At 42.4% G+C, this 9256-nt stretch overlaps 1 pseudogene across 1 annotated transcript; it reads right to left on the bottom strand.

Moving 5' to 3' along the window:
* Positions 1–74: 74 nt before the first annotated feature.
* Positions 75–7072, bottom strand: LOC147136722 (MAGUK p55 subfamily member 4-like; annotated as a pseudogene). The gene is made up of 18 exons (XR_015089739.1): positions 6906–7072; positions 6448–6569; positions 6293–6370; positions 5333–5612; positions 5153–5234; positions 4991–5076; positions 4769–4840; positions 4489–4685; positions 3674–3750; positions 3431–3460; positions 3284–3304; positions 2911–2949; positions 2618–2785; positions 1951–2031; positions 1761–1854; positions 1587–1695; positions 1377–1511; positions 75–984 (listed from the first exon to the last, which is right to left on the bottom strand). The product of XR_015089739.1 is annotated as an MAGUK p55 subfamily member 4-like (transcript).
* Between the last annotated feature and the right edge of the window lie 2184 nt (positions 7073–9256).

The raw sequence follows: 9256 nt of genomic DNA, 5'->3' as shown, positions 1-9256 counted from the left end.
AACCCACCTTTGAAAGTGCAATATTTGTGCACAAACATGTTGATGACAAAAAGTGCCAAACAAAAATGCCAACATCTTGTATTAAGTCTTCTAATAGCTCTACTTTTGTACACAGAAATGTTACATTGGGTCACAGAAGTGCAACAAAAAAGTCTTCTCTCACGGAAATCCAATACTTTGCCATTAAGAACTTCTATTTGTTCACAAAAAGGCTACAGTAGTAAATCCTGTTGGCGCCTATTAGCTCCATGTGGTGGATTAGCAGAGAGGGACAGCGAGGTGTTGTTGTTCGATAGGTATGTGCAGTAGGTCGGTCAGTCTGTAGATAGGTGTGAACTTAAGTAGGTTGGTAGCTAGATATTGTAGATAAGTTGGTGGGGTACATCGGTAGGTTGCAGTTAGTTGAACAGGTATCTCACTAGGTTGGTTCCTAACTAGTTGGGTTGGTCAGTAGTACGCTTCACAGTCACGTAAGTAGGTACATGAGGTAGTTGGATGGGGAAAGTAGTTTGGTCAGTTGCTAGTTAGATCGGCAGCAATCCTAGGTAAAAATGGTAGGTAGGTTGTGCTGTCTGTAGCTAGCTAAATAGCTAGGGTAAATCAGTCAGTAGCTAGAAGATGACAACATGCGACTTTGATTTCTAATATGTAAATAATTGGTTAGCGTGCCTGCATGTTCACACACAGACCGCGGGTGGCGCTAGCTGCTCGTCAATGCTAATAGTGTACTGCAAATCAGCACTTGGCATGTATCCTTGCTATAGATTCCTGTGAAGATAGTCCATATTTAGCGTCCAGCTAGTCCATGGCTCGGGTCCAGCCGACGGGTATCCAGTTTGCGTCCTCCTGCGCCCGTTGGACCGCGGCGTGTAGCTTAGCACAGGTGTCGCTTAGCTGCTCGTTGACTATCGCCTCGTCAAACAAATGTTTGTACTTCTGCTCCATCTGCTGGGACGCCGTTGCCAGGTCCGCAAGGTCCTGCTTCTGTAACACACAGCTGTGGTTAGCTAGCTAAATAGGTACAGTATGTACTACATAGGTAGGTATTCGCTTGAACGTTAGCTAGGAGAGGTAGGTCTGTTGCTTGGTAACTGGGTAGGTAGGTAGGTAGGTAGGTAGTTTGGTTGTCAGGTCGGTCATACGGTTGCAAGGTAGTTAGCCAGGTTAGTTTTTCAGTTGGTCTGTGGCTTGATACACGTATAAGTATGTTAGCAGGTAAGTAGGTGGGTAGGCTGATATATCTTAGTTAGATAGGACAGGAGCTAGCTAAAAAGGTATGTAACTAGGTAAGTCACTAGTGAGATGTGTAAGTAGGTTTTTAGCTATGTACTGTACTGCATTGCATGTACTGTACTTGTACTACTGCTCAATCTTACGGTGATGTATCTATTGTGCAGGTAGCTGCAAATGATTCTGGCGTTCCCTCTAGTTTCTGCGAGTTTCTCCAAGCTGGGAGCTTTGATGAAGATCACGTACGGCATGTACTTCCTGGTCCTCAGAGGAAGAATGTTCTACAACACGACAGATACTCGATATCGTAAAAACACTCGATATAGGTACTACCGCTCTGCTGTATGTATTCCTACTTGTGGTTGGATGTCAATAATGCACACATGTCCCCGTTTGAGGACCTCATTGATGGCGTCGACGCTGGTTCCGTACTTGTGGCCCTTATACTCGCCGTATTCCACAAACCTGTGGCAATCAGACCGAAGTGTCATTTGTGTGTGAAGAATGTCAAAGCCAAAAGAGAATCTCACCTGTGGCTGCACACCATGTATTTAAAGAGTTCTTTGTTGACAAAGTGGTACTCTCTGCCGGTCTGCTCCCACGCTCTGATTGGTCGGGTGGTGTCTGTGGCAGCCAATCACAAATGCTCAATCACGCACTGGTTTCACTGTGCGTTTATGTGAAGTAGTCAAAGCGAGCCTCAAGGAGGCACCACCGTACGTGGTATAGGCCCTTCGTATGTGTCCCGGTTGAGCTTGATGAGGGTCTGTCTCAGCTCGTTGATGCCTACTCCTGACGCGCCTGTCCAGCACGCGCGCAATGAACGATAAGACAAAAAAGACAACAGAAGGCCAAAGTGTTGACAAATTTGACCAAAACGTAATGTGTGTTTGTTAACTAGCTAGCAGGTTACCTTCCGCCTCATGTAGGAGGCAGAACAGACATTGACCGTGCACTGATTTCTAACTACCTACCAACTGACTGACTGACTAGCAAACCACGGGTAACTGGCAGAGTTACCAGCAGATGAACTGACTAACATGTTAACGGACCAACTAATAACTTAACTGACAAACCAACAAACTGACTCACTGATTACCAACCTCACTGATTAACCGATAAACTAGCCAATTATCTGAATTACTAACAACTGACCGACCGTCAGACCAACTGGCTGATTGACTGATTAAATACCTAAATGATTAAATGTCGCACTAATGTGCTGACTAATGAGCAACTTGACTAGCTAACAAAAGACGAGGTCTTGTCTGTTTAGACTTGAGGGAGATAACCAACCCTTTATTCCAGGGATGGTATAGCAGTGACGTATGCCGACATAATTATACACTGTAGTAGAAGGTATGGTACCGAGTGATGCTCTTCTCACCCACAAGGATGATGAGTCGGTGGTGGTCCTGCGGGGGTCGTCGGTAGAGGACCACTTCCTCATAGGGCGTGGCCACAGTGGCGCAGGTGGTTGTGATGCTGGTGCAGGACTGACGCCTCCTCTTGGACAGCGACCTCCTCAACAGACAGAAACTACGACGGAATCCCGCTGAGCACACAATGATATTTATGTCACGATATTTTTTAATCCAGCTAAAAATCCTGCCGGATGTAAGTACAATGACTTTGGAAAAAAAAAAAAAAAAAAAAAAAAAAGATACTTAATAATCTTACCGAGGTACAGCCCGTCAGGAAAATCGAATGATTCTGACTCTGAAAAAAATGTCAACACATCACACTGCTTTACATCATTACAACAACTACCTGATTGACCTACTAACTTGATAACCAAACTAACCAATTAACGCGGACTCACTGACTTACAAATATTGAACAAACTAACTTACCAATTAACTGAACCCATGAATAATTTATTGAACAACTAACTAACGGGCTGAATGACTGGCTGACAAACGTACCTACTGACTGACCACAAACAACCAACTGACTAACTAATGAACCTGTCCATCCGATTAGAGCAAGCTAGCTAGCTAACTAGCTAACTAACTAACACACTGACTGACTAATTTACTGGAGACTTACCTACCAAAATGTATTTCTTCCTGATCTGATGGACAATAAAAAGGAAGAAAAACAAATAAAACTCTACAAAGCGTCCTGTAATAAAAGTGTATAACATGTTTTATAATCACACAATTGGTGGTTTACAGAATGTCGTATTAGTATGGATTACCTGAAGTGTGTTTGTCTTGAGGTTCCTCCTCTGAAACCGAAAACATTCATTGAGTGTCATTCGGTGTCAACTCATGTAATAATGATCAATACAATTGTGTACAGTGCAGCATGGGTATGACACTATGACCCACCAGGATCAACTTTGGGGACTTCATCAGCATCGAGAGGGGACGAAAATAGTGTTAACTATTAGCAGCAGCTCCGTGGATAATTGGGGCTGATGTAATGAGATGATCCTCACCTGCTCTGCTGCCACCGCCGTCGCATTCATCCTTATCATCCTTACACTCCTTATGATCTCTCTGCTCCTTCTGCTTACTGATGACATCATCACAAACAATACGTCCCGATGCATCGTGTGTATTGATCAAATGTGCATCACAATCAAACGCAGCAGCTTACATGGATACAGCACACATCAAAATTTGGGTTAGATCGGTCGGTCGGTCGGTCGGTCAGTCAACCAACCAGTCCATTGGTAGAAGTCCACTGGTCCGTCTGTAGAATGTTAGGTAGGTAGGTAGGTAGGTATGTGGTTAGTTATTTAGTTACTCAATTAGTTCATTATAAGTTGGTGGGTTAGTCAGTATTTAATCAGTTATTTATTTGGGTAGTCGGTTGGTCAGTCCGGTAAACAGGTGATTATTTTGTCAATCAGTTGTTAGTTAATTAGGTACAGTAGGTCTAGTAGGTAGTAGGTATCTAGATATGTAACTTATTAACTAGCTCATTAGTTAGGTGGTCAATCTGTTAGTTAGGTAATTTGTTGATCAGACAGCCCATTTGTCAATTAGTTAGTTGTGATGACAAGTAACCTCCCATTTACTCAGTCAATATGTTTGTTATTCAATCCACTAGTTAGTTAGTTGTGTCATCGGATAACCTCTTAGTCAATTATAAGTTGGTGGGTTAGTTAGTCACTAGATATTTTTTTTATTTAGTTGGGTATTTGGTTGGTCAGTCAGGTAAACAGGACATTATTTAGTTAATCATTTGTTAGTTAATTAGGTACAGTAAGTAGGTATGGTTAGTTGGTTGGTTGTGTTGTCAGGTGACCTCTTCAACGTGGCAGCTGATGGAATCAATCCGGCGAAGGAGGCTGAGCTGGTGATCTTCCTGGCCTGCCACCACCGTCCATCCGACTGGTCCAACACCTCCAGCACTTCCCCCTGACTGAAGATAACGCCCACGTCAGGGCAGGGTATGGATGAGTCCTGCAGGGGGCAGTAGTCCACCATGGCCCTCAAGTAGACCTCACACAAGAAAACAAGACACCGTAGTCAGCACACATGTCACACATGAGGACTTCTCAACAAGTCTGTTAAAGATTCCTCACAGGTTTGTTGATGCTGCTCAGCTGGTGTGTGTTTGGAACTACTTTGAACAGGATGGTGCCCTCAGACCTCATCTGAGCACACAAACGATTGAGAAAATATGACGCGAGTAACATGAATCATCGGCGACACATAAGGAACAGGAGGAGCAACGGGCAAACGGGGAGCGTGGGAATATTGACAAACATGTGAAATATGTGATGATGCTTGCTTGGCGGACCAACCAGAATCTGGGTGACCTGCTCTGGCTCCAACCCTACCAGGGGCTTTCCGTCCACCTCCACTAGAAGATCTCCAGGATGGAGAAGACCTGACACACACGTAGACGCACGACTTGTTACCGCACACCCGAAACATTGTCTCTCACACACACGCTACACACACACCGCTGCGGTCCGCAAGTCCTCCACGAATCACTCTGGCGATAAAAATCTCTCCTGTCTCCTTATCCTTCCTTATGGTGGCCCCCTGACACACACACACACACACACACACACACACACACACAAAGTGAGGACAATGATGAAGTTGGTCTCCACTCAAAGCGTCTTCACTCGTATTCTGACCAGAGGTTGTTCATTCTTAGCCAGACAAACAATCCTCACGACCTCCTCATCTTCCGGCAGCCCGTCGGGCAGCGGCGCCAAGACGGGTCCGAAGTCGGCCTGAGCCACGGCGTCGTGACAGGTCAACAGGGCCTGACGCCATGAGAAGACGGTTAAGGTTGGCCTTGAGGACCTGACAGGCGACTAGATGGAGGACCTTCATGTGCGGAGAGCTCAGGAGGATCTGAAGCTCTGTGGCCTCCACAGAAGGAGTCTGGACCGTATGCAGGATGCCTTGGACCTCAACAGCAATACAGGACACAACCCAGAGACAGTATTATTCTCTCCTTTCTCTTCAGTGTGGGGCAGTGTGACTAACTGCATGTTGTTAAAGACGAAAAACGAAATCAACCCAGACATATTTTTTTCAAGAATATGTTCTATACAGGCCCACTAGTTGAAACACGACATTCTGATTAATATTGCGTTTGTGGAATATTGACTTAAGACGCAAAATCCACCCGTTTTTAGCCATCTCGGGGGACGGCCATTTTGTTTTTTCTGTCGACTGAAAATGACATCCCAACTACCCAGGAGTAGTTGTGATGTCATTTTCAGTCGACAGAAGTGACAAAATGGCCGCCCCCAGAGATGGCTAAAAACGGGTGGATTAACTCTTATTCCACAAAGGCAATATTCATCAGAATGGGCTAGCGTTGAACATATTCTTGAAAAAAAAAAATGTTTGGGTTGACTTCCTCTTCAAGGATACAATGTTGTGAACATGAATTGTTATGCATTCTTTTGTTTCGTTGGTCAGGGTAAATCTGAAAGCGGGTGTGCCTGCAGCCATATTTAGTCAGTTAGCCAACCTGTTAGTTGGTAATCACTTAGTCAGGCAATCAGTCAGTCAGTTAGTCACTTCGTTTGGCAGCTAGTCAGTGTGTTGCTCTAACTGTTGTAGTAATTGTTGACGACAACCTCACGTGACAGTCCCGAGGCGTGAGATAGCAAAGGGCGGGGCCACAGTTTCTTGAACGTCAACAGGCACTCGTAAATCTGTAGGTGGAGAGAACAGGAAGTGATGTCATAAACCGGAATTCCCCCGTCCCCCCCTCACCGGGTTGCAATCGTACCTGCAGCAAGGCGCGCAGCCACGGAGCACTCAGGAGTTCATGAAGAAGATGAGCGCCAGTGACGTTTCGACTGACGGCGTCGCTGACATCCTCCACCACCGTGGACAGCACCTCATTGACGCCTAGTGTACACAAACAAACACGCATTGGTAGTTATATTGGTTGGATAAAATCTCCAGGGCGAAGTTTCTTAATGAATGACACCTGGAATGACGTAAAATGGCGGCATGAAAGCAAAAAACAAAAAAAAATGGCAGAAAATCGAGACTTTTTTTGTGAGTCTACTCACATGACCAAAACATTCAAACTTGAGCGTTACATGTTTTTCAACTTTGTTAGCGATCGGCTTCAAACAAATGTTGCGGGAGGACACCTGGAAATGGCCAAATTGACTCTAAAATGGCGGCTTCCGGGAGAAATGAAGGACTTGCTGTTGTGAGGTTTTGTTGTTTTCTTACCATCCTCCTCAGTGTGCGTCATGTCGACGGTCCGCTTTCACCATCAGCATGCCATGGAAAACAAAGCACGTCAACGTTTAATACTCGATCCGAGCGGCACTTCCAACTACGCGTAAAAACATTTTGTTACACCAGGAGGCGCCACAGACCTACACGGACACAAATAGAGTTGAGCTTCCGTCAGCAGGGCGCTAAATGTGAACCCATGCCTACTTTAGCTTTCTTATCTTAGCCTCATTACAAGAAGTTGTGTGTCTTCATTTGACAAAACCTCTCTATCATATTAGTGTTATTGTATCCATGATGTGACCCAAGTAGCTAATGTCACATTTTATATAGTTCTTCCTTATGACTGCATTTGGTCATTATTATTCATGTAAATTATTCAATAAATTGGTAAAAAGAAAACCCTTATCTCCCCCAAATGAAACCTGTTTTAACGATTACTTTTTATTCACTTGTTAAAAATTCAGAATTTCATCTTTATGGTATTATTTTGTGTTTCATTCTCATGAGGCGTGTAACGAAAATTGATTTTGATTGAAAAAAAATGTTTTGATTTAAAAAATGTGAGTGCATCGAATCAAATGAATGAAATCATACCATTTCAAAATGTACCGTCTGTCAATTTTATTTTTTATTATTATGAAACTTTGAATTCGGGCTACTCTCATGATGATGTAAAAAATATGAGAATGTTAAAATCAGGTGAGTTTTTTTGCGTGTTTCAAATTGATAGACAACGAAAAGAGCCACAAAAGTCAATCGTTAAGGTGACAAGTTACTGCGTAAAAGTAAGCGAAGTCATTTTTTTGCGCAACTCCAAATAAAACACATGAGAGCCAAGGGGTTCAAGTTGACCTCAAAAGATAATGCATATGACCAGTCGCTGCATAAAATGAAGGCAATTTTTTCCCCTTAATATTCAATAAATATTTAAATAAATAAAAAATGTCAATCCACACTAACAGTTGAACTTATTTAGGTTTTTTTTAAATGATCATAAAATTGTTAGAAATGTAAAATAATACAGACCAGTTTCAATTTACAAATTTGCAATTTCCTCCTTTTTGCGTCATCGCCATGATTACGGCCAAAAATAAAAATTATACTAATAATATTAAATAACCACGTATAGGATTTTTCACATTGCGAAATAAGTCTTTCACGCGCTACGTTAGCATTTAGCTTAAAATAGCAGTGAAGGACAAGGACAAGTTTCGACTCACCTCATGATCGTCTCGCTGGACACTCACGCTGATGTTTGCTGTTTGAATGCCAGAGTTACTTAAAACAGACCCTAATCTTTAAGCTTTTAAACTCTCGCTCTCACGCACCTGCAAACACACGCGCACACACTTTGTAATTAGAACCACGAACCACTAGGGGGTAATGTTGTATTATTAAAAAATGGCAGCGTTCTACTTGCGTACAAACTCGGGGTTACTTATCTGTACAGTGCACAGAATAGTGACTAAAAATATTTTTAAAAGTCAATGATGTCAAAATCACAATTGTCTTCGCTGGGTGGCTGCGAGAGGGTCCATGCATTTTATGGCTCAAGTTGAAGCTTCTGAGCATCCGACAACATGGAGTTGCGTTTCTTTTTTTATGGTTATGGTTTATGGTATTTCGTTAACGAGTGCACGAGGGAAATAAAGTGCGCGAACAATAAATGATGTACATACAGTATACAATAAGAGACGCACGCAGGCCAGAGGCACCGAGCTAATTTAAGATAACGACTTCGTTAGACACGTATCACGTGACCCATTCAAACAGACCACGTCGGAAAGTATTAAGAGAATCGTCAGGTTTTTTTGTTGGTTTTTTTTTAGACGAAAAGGCAGATATTTTTGAGGAAAAGGTCAGGTTTTACTGAGGAAAAAAAACAAATTATTGGAGACTAATTCATATTATTGACAAAAAAATGTAATTGTAAAAACAAACAAAACATTAAAATAAAAAGACTGATTTTATAGAGAAAAGGTGATATTTGTTCAAGAAAAAAAGTTCTTATGAGAGTAAATTCCTTTTTTGGGATGAAAAGTCCATCTTAAATGGAAAAATGTTTTTTTTCAAGTAAAGTTTAAATTTTGGTGAATAAAGTCAGATTTTTTCACATTAAATTATTATTCGTGTGTGTGTGTGTGTGTGTGTCTGTGTGTGACGAATCAAGCTAATTGACGATTTTTTATTTATTTTCTTTTGAATCTGACATTATTTTCCAAAATGTGACTTTTTGTGCACTCCCAGTGTGTCCCTAATAAAGTCTCCAAATGGATTGTTTGGCTACGGACCACCAGAGGGCACTGTGGCTCCAGATGGATGAAAAGAATGATGGAAAAAAA

The sequence above is a fragment of the Filicampus tigris genome, chromosome 14 (assembly GCF_054856515.1).
Source record: "Filicampus tigris isolate MCC_2025a chromosome 14, RoL_Ftig_1.0, whole genome shotgun sequence".
Classification (NCBI taxonomy): domain Eukaryota; kingdom Metazoa; phylum Chordata; class Actinopteri; order Syngnathiformes; family Syngnathidae; genus Filicampus; species Filicampus tigris.
Note: the sequence above shows the minus strand (reverse complement) of the source record. Positions and strands in the feature narration are given on the sequence as shown.